The sequence below is a fragment of the Ceratotherium simum genome, chromosome 18, assembly GCF_057802395.1.
Source record: "Ceratotherium simum simum isolate JZ-2026a chromosome 18, ASM5780239v1, whole genome shotgun sequence".
NCBI lineage: Eukaryota > Metazoa > Chordata > Mammalia > Perissodactyla > Rhinocerotidae > Ceratotherium > Ceratotherium simum.
This window is the reverse complement of record NC_141917.1, coordinates 47,795,410-47,810,964: the sequence shown is the minus strand read 5'-3', so window position 1 is coordinate 47,810,964 and position 15,555 is coordinate 47,795,410. Positions and strand designations below refer to the sequence as shown.

At 44.7% G+C, this 15,555-nt stretch overlaps 1 pseudogene; it reads left to right on the top strand.

Moving 5' to 3' along the window:
- Positions 1-3,541: 3,541 nt before the first annotated feature.
- Positions 3,542-3,636, top strand: LOC147914636 (U6 spliceosomal RNA; annotated as a pseudogene).
- The last annotated feature ends 11,919 nt before the right edge of the window (positions 3,637-15,555 follow it).

Here is a 15,555-nt window from a genome sequence, read left to right as displayed (position 1 = left end):
TTCCTGCCTTCGGGGCACTTGTCAACCCATGAAATTATCTTATTTGTTTATTGTCTTTCTCCCTCTAAGATGTCATCCCCAGGAGAACAAAGTCTAGGTTTTGTATGTTCTGTTTCTTAAGTGCCAAGAACATGCCCACACTTATTCAATAAATAAGTGTGGAATGAATGAATGAATGAGTGGATATAAGAATTCATGCCTCCAGGTTATCTAGTCTCACTTCTCTTACAGATGAGGAAATAGAGTCCTTTTCCCTAAAAGAAGGAAACAGAGAGCCACTAATGCAACCCTACCACGCCAGCTGTTTCTGGAGCGCTGAACTTGGTTGTGATTTATTCAAATGAAAACTCCGGGGGAATTGTTTCAGAAGGATCCATAAAACAAATGGCATTTTCACCTGGAGAAGTCACCCAACCTTCTAACCAATTTCAAAAATAGTTTTTTAATGCAGATTTGACAAATTTGAAATCTCTTACACAAAGCCATTTATCATCTAATGTGTGCCTGCCCTGCACCACAGTCTAAGTTATAGCTTTTTAATGGGGTAAAACATTTCTATAAAATCATCAAAATACCTTAAACCAAAACTGCCTATAAGAAATTGATGAGCTTCAAGCATTGATTCAACCCCTGAAAACGTCAACCTTGCCATTGGCACCGTGGGCACTTCTAATAAAAGCAGCTAAGGAGGTATAATGAATATTTAATGAACCATTTTGTATGTCTATGTGGTTTCTCGAATTGGAAATAAACCAATGAGCCTTACAAAATGCATATTTTAGTGGTATATTCATAAACAATTATCTTGTTTTTCTACCATGACTGGAGTGTCATTCTTTTTATAACACAACTGAAGATTTAATAATTTATTTTTTATATATACATAACCCAGAGCCTAAAGGGGGAGGGCGATATAGTGCATATTTGATTTTTAAGTGTCCTTCTGTGTGGAAGCTATATGGATCATAAAGGTAAACTAAAGCACTCACGATCTAGTAGTGAACACAGGCATATGAATAAGAACTAGTAAACAACCTAGAAACTTCCATGAATACAATACCAGGAGATGGCCTAGCCAGAGTGCTGTGGGCTAAATGAAGGAAAACAGACGCAATGAATCAATCCTGCTTTCCAGGCACTGTGGCTGAGCCTGTGCTGGCCCTCCCGGCAGGCTCAGCCAGAGGCAGCCAGTCCCACTGGGCTGGACCAAGCCCCTCGAGCACTGGGGGTGGTGTGTTCCCCTGCAGACCTCCCCAGGACCCTGCCAAAGGGTTCAGCTGGGTTGTCCCACCAGCTTCCTCAGCTGGAAACTGGTGAGTTGCTTCCCCTCTTGTTGGCATAGGCTCAAACCCTCTGACCCAAAGCTGCCTCTCTATCTCAGCAACTTCCCTTCCAGAGGCCAAATATAACCATCCCTTTCCCAGCTCACAAAAATTCCAGTCAGACGGCCATGCACAGTGACAGCCGGCCAAAGAGCATCTCACCAGCCCAGCCCACAGCCAAAAATAACGGCCACTTGGTTAGTATAGGCTGGAGATTTTTTTTTTCCCCTGTTGTTGGGACTTTGTTTGGAGTTATTTTTTGTTTTGGTTTTGGATTTTGTTTTGTTTTGTTTTTGTTGTTTGGAGGTAAACAGAGTAACTGAAGAAGCTGCTACATCAACATCCCACATGAGGCTCCTGGGTTTAGTTCCAGTCATGGGGGGTGATGATCAGGAAGGTATTCATCTCTTAAATCTCCCTGGTCACCTACTCAAAAGGAGAATCTAGCAAGCGCATCTCCTCCCCTCTTGGGCCAGCAGTGCCTCCTGCACAGCCATGGTCATGCTGGGCCCCACCTCCAGGCTGCGTTTTTCCTCATTCTAGCTGGAGCAACTGGCATGACTGGAAGAGGTTCACCTGTGGGGCTAGGTGGGTCAGTTCCATGTTTATACCATGATGCCTCTGGGCAACAGACAGGCCTTGGGCCCCAGAGCTGTCAGTTAGTGCCCTCCACAAGTACTAAAACAACTTAAATTACTAATTTATTTCTGTAAAAGTACACAGTGCTCAACAACACCCAAGCCCACTTTTGATCTGCTTCCTGAAACAGAAGGCTCTTGTCAACCAGGTTTTTTGCACCCCAACAGACACATCTTGTTAAATCTCACCTAGCAGGTAACACTAAATTGAAGCATGCTAAAGAGATCCAGGCTGGGAAAGGCAATTATCTTCTCTGGGCCCTATTTCCAAATGCAACGAACAAGTAATTGTGCAAAACTATAACCTGCGATTGGTAGAACATCTTTGGACTTTTGTTCTTCAAAGGCGGAATGTTTTCTGGCATTCTGTTTCTACATGAGGGAAAAAAATACTCTCTCAATTTCTACACGTGCATGCATATCACACAGATACATCTCATTTCTTCTCATATTGTATGCTGTACCAAGACCAATAAATAATTTATGCATTTAATGCATTTATCAGCTCTCCTGCGTGTGTGTGTGTTTATACACATCCTATGCGCTAGTGTCAAAAATGTCTTCTATATAACAGAAAGCAAGCAACCTCTTGGGTGTTTCTCCACCGTGAAATTAACTTTGCATTTTATCTATCAAATGAGTGCAAAGGGATAACAGGTCCCCGTTCTTTATAGAAATAAGTGCTAGTCTACACCAAAAAAGGAGTTATATGAAGCATTTCACATTGCATATTTTCTGAAATTGCTCTCCTCCCTTATTTTTTCCTAAGGAAGGTCTTTATTACTCCAGGGCCATGTAGATTGTAGAGGGAATACGGCTCCTAAGTTTCAACTTGTTCTATTTAGGTTGCCTTTCCTTTGCCTCCCCCTTGGAACATTTACCACACTTGTCATCCAGAACTGCTTCTGAGCACCCAGCAGTGCCAAGCGTGGTACCAGGTGTGTGTGTTTGGCAGTCATCACCTCCGCTGCTGTCCACAGCCTCCAACTTGGATTTAACCATGGTCGTCATTCACACCCTCATGGCAGCAGCATCTTGGGGTGCTACCAGCGTGATGACAAGCAGCAAGAATGAGCACCAGGACAGCAGCTGCTGTAGGGCAGTCACGTGACTGCACCTGGCTCATGCTTGCCTTTCCACCTTGGCCACCTCTCTCCGCCCATCTTCCTCACTTGGAAAGCTGTGTTTCATTGATGCCATGAGAGAATCACCAGAATGATACAATCTTAGAGGAAGGGATCTCAAAAACATCTAGTTCAACCTGCTCATTTTAAAGATACGGAAATAGAAGCCCTGAGGGGTGAAGTTCCTTGGCCAAGCTCACACAGATGGTTGTTGGCAGAGTAATGACTGGAAACAAGTAATTGAACCCACTTTCCACTGCTCTTTCTACTGTACCAATGGCTTTCCAACATTTGTTAGCACAATCCACAGTACGAAATAAATTTTATCATGACCCACAATAACTACACATATATGCAACTAACACAAAAGACTCATAAACCAATACTTACCTTTACTATATGTGATACACTTTGGTATTTTCTATTATAGTACATTCACTTTAAAATATTCTGGAGATTGCTTGGCAGCATGTGTACTAAAATTGGAACAATACAGAGAAGATTAACATGGCCCCTACACAAGGATAGCATGCAAATTTTTCCCATACTTTTTGTACATCTACCAAATGTTCCTTTTCTTTCCAAGGATAATATATATAGGTATACAGTCGAATAATTTGCATTTTTCCTAATTAGATACATCTGCTGAATGTCTAGGAGGGTGGGGGTTCAATGGGATACAGAGAAGGGTCCCTTCCAGCTTTAACTTGTCATGCACTTAACCAGGATTGATCCTATTGTCTGATCTGTCCTTAATTCTGAAAGGCAGAATGATCTAGCAGAGAGAACACTGGATCTAGTCCTGGCTCCACTATCTTCCACGTGCGTGAGTTTTCTCTGGGTTCTGTTATCTCATCTGCAAGATCAAGCTGTTGCTAATTGACAGAGTTCTGAGAAGTGAACAAAATAATGCAAAGGAATGCAATAAAAAGCTCTCTACACAAGACTTGTCCTGGAACAGCAATGGTCTTAAATTCTCACATTTCGGAGCAATATGGTGTCTCAAGATGTTTCTGGATTCTCATCAAAACACCTGCATAATGTATTATGAATAAATTTGGTATAATAAAGAAAAACTATACCCTGGAACTGTCTCATTTTTAAATGCTTTTGCAGGTGTTTGGAGAGGAGGGGTTGACCCTAAATCTTGAAGATGTTCAGCCTCCAAAAAGTAGAAGTCATTGAGACCAAAGATGACTCCATGCTCTTGAAAGGGAAAGGTGATAAGTCACAAATTGAAAAATGTATTCAAGAAAGGATGCTACTAGCGAGTATAAGGTGGAAGAATTGAATGACCATATGGCAAAACGTTCAGATGCAACAGCCATGGTGAAGGCTAGTGGGACAAGTGAGGTAGAGCGAATGAAAAGAAAGAGTTCTAGATACACTCAATGCTGCTTTCGAAGAAGGCATCGTTCCAGGAGGTGATTGGGTTTGGTCTCAGCGTATTCCAGCTTTGGACTCACTAAATCTAACTAACAAAGAATTTAAAAAATGAATATAGAAATTATTTTTGAAAATATTCAAAATGTCTGCAATGACTTTGCCAAGAATGACAGTTAGAAGGATTCTTAGCTGAGAACATGAGGCAAAGCCATTCAGAAGTAGGTTGTGATGCTATGCTCGGAGATTTTGTGGCTAGGGTGGAAAAAGGCATCATTGGCACTACTAAGGTAGTAAGGACTGCTTCGTGGATGCTGCTGCTGTGTGAAACAGAGCAGAAGTTGTCACAAAGATCCTGAAGAGGAGGAGGACCCTGGCATGGGCAGAGCAGGTGGAGGCGGCATGGAGATGGCATGTTCTAATTCCTAAGTAGTGCATTATCACTACTAATGAACTGTTACAGGAAGCTCAAAACTGTGTTTCTCACCAGTACACTCAGAGAAATCACTTGGAAAAAAAAGACTGAAGAAAAGGTTATGTGTTTCAGTTGACAAAGTACATGATGGTTTAAGGCTGTCATTGTGCATGCCCCCAGATAACGTATTTTGTGTTTCTGAATAAAAACACATTTGTATGTTCCTTTTTTAAAAAATGCCAGCTATGCTTACAAAGTTTATTCCACAACCCACCAGACAGAGCATTTGAAAACGGTACACCCCCGGTGGGGCAGGGCAGGCCTGGAGCTCAGGCAGTGGTCCCTCTTCTCCCACAGGCTCACCACCAGCCTGCTCTCATCTTCTCCTCCAAGACCTACTCCCACTGCACCCCTCATTCCAGAGCTTTTCCAGAGCCCTCTGGAACCTCTGTTCCAGGGTGAGCAACTTCCCCTCAACTTTAGCCCGAGGGCGGGAGCATTCCTTTCTCTTCCTGTTTCCTTTGGAACCTGGCTCTCTCACAGGGCCCCGCTCATCCCACTACACTCCTCCCAGACTCCAGCGCCTGGAAAGGGAGGATCTGGGTCCTCCTTACCCCTTAGAGACACCATTACTCCTCTCCCTTCACATAAATCTCTCCTTCGCTCCCTTACGCCACCTGGTTACCCACCACTAGCCCCGGACCGCCCACTGGCATCTTGGTGACTGACCATCTTCTTTTCTATCCTAGAGCATGCCATCAGCTCGGGCACTTTAATACCCGTGTGGACAGCACATCCAGTGAACGCACGGGCCCTCGCTCCCTTCATTCCCTCCCTCCCCCGGTTACAAGTCTGACTTTGGAATCACCTAGCATTGTCCCACCTGAGGTGTTCTCAATCTTCATCCTGCTTTCTGATCACAGCCTCCTCTCCTGATACCTTGTTCCCTTAAGTCCACTAAACTTGACTTGCAGTCCCCTTGAGGCTTCCCATCCCCCATTCTTTGATTTTCCTCCATTCTCTCAGCTCCCTTGTGGTTTTGCTCCCTTCCCCTTCCAACCTAGATTCTAGGGCCTGGAACATCAATCACTCTTTTGACAATACTCTAAACCAATGGTCTGTGGATTTATTTCATAATGCACATCCAACAGCGAAACAAGAAAAATAACTGAGTACCTATCTCTGAACATTCATTAATTCGTAAACTGCATAAATTTTACTACTGGACTAACATTTTCTTCATTTTAAAACATCACAAAAATAGAAAGGCATAAATGACAAGAAGTTAAAAGGCCAATTAGTAAGCACTTCAGTATTCTCTGCCCATTCCCAGTGGATCACCTTACGCAGCCCCTGGAGGTATGCACACCCCACTTTGGGAACCACGGCCCAAAGCCCTGTCACTCTCTTTTTCCTCTGTGACATCCACCCTGCAAAACCAACACTGAACCCATCTAGCCACAAGTGTCCTGTTCTCTGTAGAGTGGCTGCACCATGCAGGAGACCGGCTGGGTCCCAGGTAACCTCTCTGGACTCACCTTTCTAGTCAGGGCAATGTCACCGATAGCTTCAAGGGGTAAAGGCAAGCCAGTGGGCAAGAAAACTTCCTTCACCTTTGTATCGCCAGCGCCCAGCACAGTATCTGGCACTTGCCCATGACACACGAGTGTTTGTTGTGTTGAATTGTGTACACATGTGGCATCTCCATCGCTCTGGCTGCATGGTTGTACAGGCACAAAGAGTAGGTAGAGAAAACCCAACAGGTCAGGAGGTCCCAGGTGGGCGCGTGCTTAGCTCTGAAGCTGTATGAGGATCACTTGCCCTCCCAGGACTATCTGCCCACTGTGACCCAAACAATAGCCCTGATCTTCAGAAGCTGGACCCTCCATGGCCGACCATGTGAGGCCTCAAATGAGGCCACGTGTGCCTGAGGCAGCTTAATTAAAGCCCACTTCACACCTTGACTATTCTAGGAGGTTGCTATGGAGACGGGAAATAGGCCTTCCAGATAAGCTCTTTTCCCAAATGCTGGGAGCAGCCCAGGCTCAGGGCACTGCTACACCCCCATTTCCTTCAGACTCCCCCTCACACAAGGTCCCCTTAGCTATCAGAGGGAAGAGGTGGGCAGGAGAGTGACGAATCTTAAAGGAGCAGCCTCAGTGGACGCAATATGGACAGGTGAGATGTGTTTGTGGCCAGACTTTCCTCTCTGCCCCTCCCCCGCCCCTGCCCACCACCTGGAGCTGCATCCCCTTCTATAGGCAGGGTCTGTAGAAGCACGCACGACAGCTACCACACTTTCTCAGAGGGGTAAAGATGATTCAGGCAAAATTCCCTCACCTCCCGTCGATTCTTTCATCTTCTCTTTCTCCCCTTCCTAGTCCAGTGTTTCATAACCAGTGATGCATGGACTGACCCCCTGCATCAGTCATTTACTGGCCTATTTAACATGCTGATTCCTAGGCCTTAGACAGATTGAATCAGAAACTCTGAAACTGGAGCCAGGGAATCTGCATTTAAACATTGTTTTGGCCCTACAGTTTGGGAACCACTGGAAAACAGTTACTGCTCCTCTGTTCTTCCCAACCACCCATCCTTAATCCGCAGTGCCTCTCCACCTCGCCACGGATCCCCCTCGCCCCTCCACTCCTCGAGCCATCATAATGAGGCCACTGGGGACTCAAATGGAAGGATCTGGAAGGAACAAGCCCCCTCCAGCTTTCACCTTCCCGGGCTGACCACCAGCTCCCCCCTCACCATGCTCTTACTTTACCCGGTGACGTCTCCTCGAGTGGTTCCTAGAGGCCCCACTTTTGGCTTCCTTGCCCAAAATGAATACTGGGCAAGCCAGGGACTTAATCCACTGAACTCAAATAAAGTCACCAGGAGGAAACCAAGTAAATCAGGAGCTGAGATTTGGCCTAATGTTGATCTGGTTTTGGCCAAGGCCATCTACTAATAGGTCTCTACTAATAGACTTGCAAAGATGGAAATCTTAATCAATGCTAAACAAGAGTTATGAATAATAAAGATGTTTGCCATCTACTTACCTCCCCAGGACGGAGTGTGAACTCGAGATGACCACGACCAGGAGCCCTCTAAACCCAAAGAAAATTCTCTGAACCGTTCGTCTGTTCGCAGAATTTCCGTGGCACCAGTGCCCACGCAGCTCTGACAAATGAGCCATTTTCGTATGTGAACAAGTAGAGTTATTGTTATCCCTGCTCCTAATCTAGGATAAGAGGGAAAGGTGAGAGGGAGAAGGAGGGCGTGCGAGAGAAGAAATGGAGGTGAGATGCGGAGCGTACAAATGTGGGAAGGATATCGCAAACCTAAAGAAAAGGAGCCAGGTGCTCTTCCCCGGGCCGAAGAGACCGCTGGCCAGGCTGTGAACCCGAAGCACCACGTGACGCCTCAGCAACCACAGTAACAGCCCCTCCTTCTGAGCCTGCAGGACTCTGGAGGGACTAAGGGTGACATATGTCAAAGGGCTTTGTAAATGGTGACGTGTTAGCCACACAGGGTGTCCGCTGCCTACTTGCGACCAAGGCGCTACTGCCCCTTTCCCGCAGCCCCGCCCAAAGACTCAGGACACAAAGGGCCGAGGAAGCTTCGCCAGCAAACACTTTTCCATCAGGAGATGCATTTCCTCTGTCCTCTCCTCAGCTGACTCAGGGACCTTAACAAGGGTGCTATTTTAGCAAGAAACAGAAAACGAGAAGAGAATATGCCCTCAAAGCATGCAGAAGACCTATGGTAACACACAGCCCCACCGAGGGTCCGCGCTCCACGTGTTTTACTGTATTTATTCATATTTGTGTGGAGACCGGCAGGGCCTGAGCCACAGCTTCCTGTGTTCTGCCTCGTCAGCATGAAAGATTTGCTGCCATCGGCTCGTTCAGCTCCCTCTGGAGCTCTCCTTCTCCTTGGAGTCTGACTAAGACGAGAGACTTCCTTCAGCTGTCTTTTCTGACTCACCCTCTCCGGCTTCCTGAGTCCGCTAGTAAGCAGGCCTTGCTGCAAGGTGTGGGTGCCTCTGGGACCTGGCCGCTAGGGGGAGCCAGAGAGCAGCGAGGGCTTCACATCTCCGCCAGAAAGAACCGAATCCCCTGGCACGCCCACTCCCTCCTCCAACCTGGGGCTTCATAGCATCTGCCCATCCACCCAAACATCTCGCCTTCACTGTACAGTTCCCTGGTAAACTCTTATTTTCTTCTTTATCAAGTTTGGGTGGAAAAGAAAACAATTAATTTAAAAAGCAGCACAAAAGAACTTAAACATTATTTATGTCTCTAATTATCTCATTCTAGTGGGTATTTTAGTCCCTGTCTGGTCAGAACATTAATTATCTTCATAACTACAGCAAAAGTTAAATAATAAGCACCCAAGGCTACAGCACTACTGTAATGTGTAAGCTTAAATGAACTTATAAATTTTATTAATGGATGCTTTATACAACTCCATATATTATAAATCAAACAAGAAACCTATTTCTATCTTTTAAGGGTACGGTGAAAAAGCTTTAACATTATTGAGGATAATTTTTATTAAGTTTAAAACTCCCTTTTTTTTCGGTAATGAGACTGTTATGAGGATAATTTAATCTAGTTTGTCATGAGGCACCCCGGCTTGTTAAATAAGTTAATAAATGGCTGTGCATTAATCAAAGTGACAAAGCTATGAAGAGCTGGGGATGGGAGACAATTCTGGTGATAGTATTAATTAGTATTTAATTAGAAACTTAGGGCCCATAAATAAAAAAAAAATCATGGTAGAGACGTTTATGCAAATTGCTGGGAGCCTGCAGTGGAGTTAGCTTTGCTTTAAAGAAACATGATTTTTTTCCCTAGCATACTGTACACAGCAGCACTGTGGCCACATCACGTGGCTTCAATGAGCTCTTCTTTTGTTTCCAATTTGTTCCAATTACAGGCCTGTAAATTCAAATCATTCTTTTGACTGTCTTGATTGAAATGTAGAGTTTCCACAATTTCTACTGGGAGTTTTTTTTCTTTTTTTTAAATAAAAAGAGAGAAATGTTTTGGAGAAATAAAGAGTTTCAGATTCTTTTTCTGCTGTTTTAATTAAGATGTGTGCCACCATTTTCTAAGAACAATTGTGGATTCCATTTGGTACACAAACAATGCGTCCTTTTTAAATCCTGGTGAGCTGTAACTGGGTTTTGTTACGTGATATTATATTGAAGACTGCGTGGACTCAACTGCCGTCATTTTTATTATAATCATAGCTCTTTTCTCTTTTCTCTCAATCACGTGCTTTGATAAATGGGCCATTTTGGATGGCCCCAAAAGATAATAACCATTTGGTTCTGAACGTCACTGCTTTCCTAAGGTACATGTCCTCTTTTTCAGCCTTTATTATTTGTTGCATTTATTCAAGAAAGGTTATCCACAGTAAAACTGCTTTTTCTATTCAACAGTCTATCTCTGTCATGGTTCATTTATGTGTGAGCATGACGGACTAAAACCCGTATTATCCACAGCTGACAAGTGTCAGGCCGACAGTTCAATCAGCCTTTCCTTAAGATGATGCCCAGGGCCCCATGTTTGAAGTAGGACAATAAAGCAGGCAGCACAATCAGGGTCAAACTGATTCAATCCCTGTATATAAAGGGGATTCTGCCTAATAACACACTGTGATTTTTTTCCCCTCTCCAAACACATTAGTCCTTAAACAGTGACTTGGCCCTTAAGAAAATCTGTGACTGACATGAAAATGCTCAAGTTTTAACATGGTTGGTTTATCCATAACCTCATGGGGCTGCTTCTTTGTGCAGACTGGTTTTGTCAAAGTCAAAAAATAATGTATTCAGTGTCTGATCCTATTTAGGGAGCTATTTGAATGGGATTTTAAGTCAGACACCCTGATGCTGACACAGGGATCATTTTCTCGTCCTTTTGTTTTATATTTGTGGAACAGATCATTTGCATCAGCTACTAAAATTAAATCTCCGAAATGCGTACAGAAGTGGGCTCCCTTCAGCAGCGCTCCTCAATTCCCTCCACTGGCCCAGGAAGCAGACTGGCTGGGTGTTTCTTTATTTTAGTTCTCTCTAGAACACAGATGAGAAGGCAAACATAGCTTCAAAATTAGTGCTCCTTCGGCCCGGGCAACACTGACTCAAATGTATATATGAAAGCAATTCACTACAAATCCTAGAGATCAACAGCACAGCCAAAGTCGATAAAATGCTAATAGCCTGCAGACGGCTCCTTGGAGGGTCAGGGATACTGTCGTCTTTGCTCTCCTCCAGGCTTCCAACCACTGCAGATGGTGGCAGGCAAGGGAGGGCTGCTCACCTATTCGGAAGGAGCCGGAACACTAAATGCCTTTCATGGGGAAGAAGCCAAAGACCCCCCTGAAAGCATCATAACACTTTCAAGCCAGAAGTCACTGCAGAGAATATCAAATGCCACCTCTGGGCTTCGTGGATGAGGGAGGCTCAGAGACATTTGTGACTTGCAATGTCAAAGAGTTTGTAAGCCGTGTGGAAGGACAAGGTTAACAGCAGAATCCTCCGTATTTTGCTTCTCTTTTTCTGGCGTTGTGGAACAGGCCCAAGTTAGTGTAGGAGGGACTGATGAAAAGCAGAATCCAGAAATCAGAGAGTGAGTAATGGTGCCCGGAGTTCCCAAACATGATTTATGTCGATTCCCGTCTTGGACAATTATGGAAGTTCTAAGTGATGTATTCTCTGGGCCTTGGTTATTCTCCATTTACGCTGCTCTGTCCAGTGCAGCCATTTGCTCACATTTGCTGCCCTGCTCTGCCCCTGCAGGCCACACCACCCAGGCTCGCCTAGGTTAGAGACCAGGAGGAGACACTGACCACAGTCAGTCAGAGGGTGGGAGGAGAGAGGCCAGAGCGTGTCTTCCTTCCTCCTCCCTGCTTTGATCCCCCATCTCTAAAGAGGCTGATCCCTCCAGCACGCCTGCTTCCATCAAGCCCCCTCCAGGGCTCCAGCTGTCATGGGTCCAGACATTCAATTTCCTCCCCTTGGCCCTACAGTCCCAGGGGGCTCAGAGCTTCCCACTGTGCCTAGTCTCTGGGTGCCTCCCTGTCTCTTGTTTGTTCACCCAACCCTGCCCATACTTGCAGTTCCTTCTTTAAGTTGCTATCAGCGGCATCTCGGGTGAATTCTGTTTTCTATGGGACCCTGACTGACAGATTGAATTACTTAGCTTCCTAACTGGTCTTCCTACTTCTAGTCCAGTACTGGCTAACATATTTTGGAATCCCATAGAGAATCTGATGAAAGGTACAAGCTCTCTCCCCAGAAAAAATTGACTTTCACTTACACACGTTTACACAAAATTTTACATACAGTTGTAGAGTGTTCATAGACTCCTGAAGGCTATCTCTGAATCTTCTAGCAGGCCCATAGAACCTCTGAGCCATTCTCTCCACCTCTGCTAAGTGAATTTTCCTAAAACCCCCATTTCTTCCATTTGATCATATCCATTTACTCCTCAAAAACCTCTAGTGGTATCCTACCACCCACCATAAAGCATGAAGCCTAGACTCCTCAGCAAAGCATGACAAGGCCCTGTTAAAAAAAAAGAGCTCCAGAGGAGGAATTTAATACAGAAGAGTTGTTACAAAGATGTTGGAAGAGGTGAAAGGGCACGGAGGATGGTTGGGCAATTCAAAGATGAGCAACAGCGGGGAGCCAGGTACCGGGGGTAGGAGAGACAAAGGACAGAGCCCAGGAGCCGGGGCTGCCTGGTGGGGCTACAATCGTAGCAGGCGCTGCTAAACAGGGGCTGGAGCCTAGAAGAGGACAAAGCCACGCGCTGATGCTGCCCAATGCAGGAAGAAAGGGCGAGGAATATCCTGGCTTGTTTTCTCTTCTTGCTCTCCAATCTTCCACAGACCACGCTACTCAGAAGCCAGCTGACACGGAAGCCTGCAGGGGCTCAGTATGTTGAGGTTCAGAGTGGGGAAGGCAGGTGATGGATCTGAGATCAAACAGGTAAAGGACTCGCACAAAAGCCTTCTAGGACCTGGCCTCACCTGTCCGTGGAGCGATGATGGAACCTGGATGGATTGTCCTTGGAAGGCTCACTCTTCTCCTATCTACTGTGCACCGATCAGGTGCCAGGCACTACTTCCAGGAGGAAGGCTGAGGAATGCGGCCCAAGAGTTGCAAATAAATACTCAAGACTGAGGCTGATGACTTGCTCAGGCAGAAAATAGCCAGGGTGGTTAATAAAGTAGCCAGAGCAGGTGACCACAGAGGCTTGGTCAGGCTGGCAGGGCAACAATAACTCAAGTGGGACAAGGCCAGGAGTTTATTACTGGGATAAACAGAGAGAGAAACCTCCATGGATTAATCAGACTTCAAAAAATGTGATTGACAGGTTTGGAAGAAACCACATCCCTGGGCCTCCGGCTCTAGTCGTAAAAGGGCCAGATTTACGAAGAGCAGTGGTTTTACATTGGAATCTCCTGGGGAGCTTCAAAAACATAAAGAGGCTTCAATAAAAATAAAGTGGTACATCCAGACAATGGAATATTATTCAGCACTAAAGAGACATGAGCTCTCAAGCCATGAAAAGACATGGAGGAAACTTAAATGCAGATTACTTAGTGAAAGAAGCCAGTCTGAAAGTCTACATACTGTATGAGGCCAACTATATGACATTCTGGAAAAGGCAAAACTAGAGAGACAGTAAAAAGAGTGGTGGTTGCCAGGGGTTAGGGGGAGGGGAGGGAGGGATGAATGCGCAAGCACAGAGGATTTTTAGGGCAGTGAAACTACTCTATATGATACTGTAACAGTGGATATATGTCTTTATACATTTGTACAAACCTGTAGAATGTACAAAGCCAAGAGTGAATCCTAATGTAAACTGTGGACCCTGGGTGATGATGATGTGTCAGTGTGGGTTCATCACTTGTAACAAATGCACCACTCCGGTGGGGGATGTTGATAACCAAGGGAAGACTATGCATAATGGAGGTAGAGGGTGTGTGAGAAATCTCTCTACCTTCTGCTCAATATTACCATGAACCAAAAGCTGCTCTAAACAACAAAGACTATTTAAAAAATACCGAGAAAAACAATAATAAAATATGAAGATGACTGAGACCCCTCTAGTGGAGTCCCAGAGCCACTTCTTACCAGCTCACAACAGACTGTGAAATTTTCAGAGCCTGTTGTTAAATGCAGCCATTGTTCAAAATTAGATTATATAAGCTTATAATTAAATGAGTCTTATTAAAAATAAAGGTAATAAATACTCAACATTTATCACTTTCTAATTATTTTACCACTGTCTGTGCTCTTGAGGTTGTCTACTGCATCTGAACAGTGGAAACACTGTATAATGCTGTGCTGTTGTGCCTCTCTTCCCAACTCCATGTCCAGTGCTGTCACGTAGACAGCCTATGGAATATTTACACCACAGAAATTAGCAAGCACTATAAATCAGGGCTTGATTTATTGTGTTGATTGTCTAGATCAGGGGTCTGAAAACTACAGCACACAGGCCAAATCTGGCCTATAGTCTGTTTTTGTATTACCCACAAGTTTTTACATTTTGAAAGGATCGCTAAAAAAGAAAAAAAAAAAAAAGAGGAGGAGGAGGAGGAAGAGACCATTTGTGGTCCACAAAGTATAAAATGTTTACTATCTGGCTCTTTACTAAATAACTTTGCCAACCCCTGGTCCAGACTTAAGAAAGTGATGTATAAGATGTTAATAATGCAAATTCAGCATAAAAGTGTATCATATCTGTAAGCATTACATTGTAAATGGCGCAGAAAATTGAGGAAACATTCCTTGAATGTTTGAAAAGTATGACCTCGTCAGCAAAGAAGCCTCTCATCATTGATGAGAAAGTGAAGTTCCAACATACATCTTCACTGTTTCACATTCATTCTATTTGTCAATGCAAAGGAAATATCAACCCACATTCATGTTGAAACTATACTCATGAGTCAATGGCTGAATTTGGACAGTCACCAAGCGTTCATTTCCAGTCTGATTTTGTGAAATCACAGTGGAATTGTAGCCATAGGTTAACTACAGACACAGAGTTCAGCAAAAGAACAGGAAAGCATTATCTGGGAATCAATGGGCTAAAGAGCATTCCGTAATAAAGAGCACTGGACATTTTATTATCATTTGTAAGTTGTAGGCTACACATCTTTTACATCAGTAAAATTTATAATAGATTTATGGACATATGTACATGCGGTTTTTTTTTTTTTTCTGGAGAGCCAGTTATTAAACTTTTACCAGCACACCACTGACCGCACCCCCAAAGTCTGACCTAATTGGTCTGGGGAATGGCCTTGGCATCAGGATTTTTAAAACTTCCCCCAAGTTATTCCAATGTGTAGCCAGTGTTGGGAATCACTATGCAGTCACTGAGAGAGCAAAGTACAGGTGGCAGAGTCCCCTTCAGATTTTGTTTTTTGATCAGAAAGTCCACTTGAATCTGACCAAGGAGGCACTGCGAGGTGGGGGTGCGCTCAGGGATGGGAGGAGGGCGGGAGGCTCCTCAGGACCTGGACACACCTCACTGGGTTGACTTTTTTCCAACTTCTCAGAACAAAAATTTCCTGGACCAGTGTTCTCACGGTCTCCCAGACATGCCACTGCTACTTCCTCTCCCAAAGTTACTCTCACTGCAACTCTACCAAAG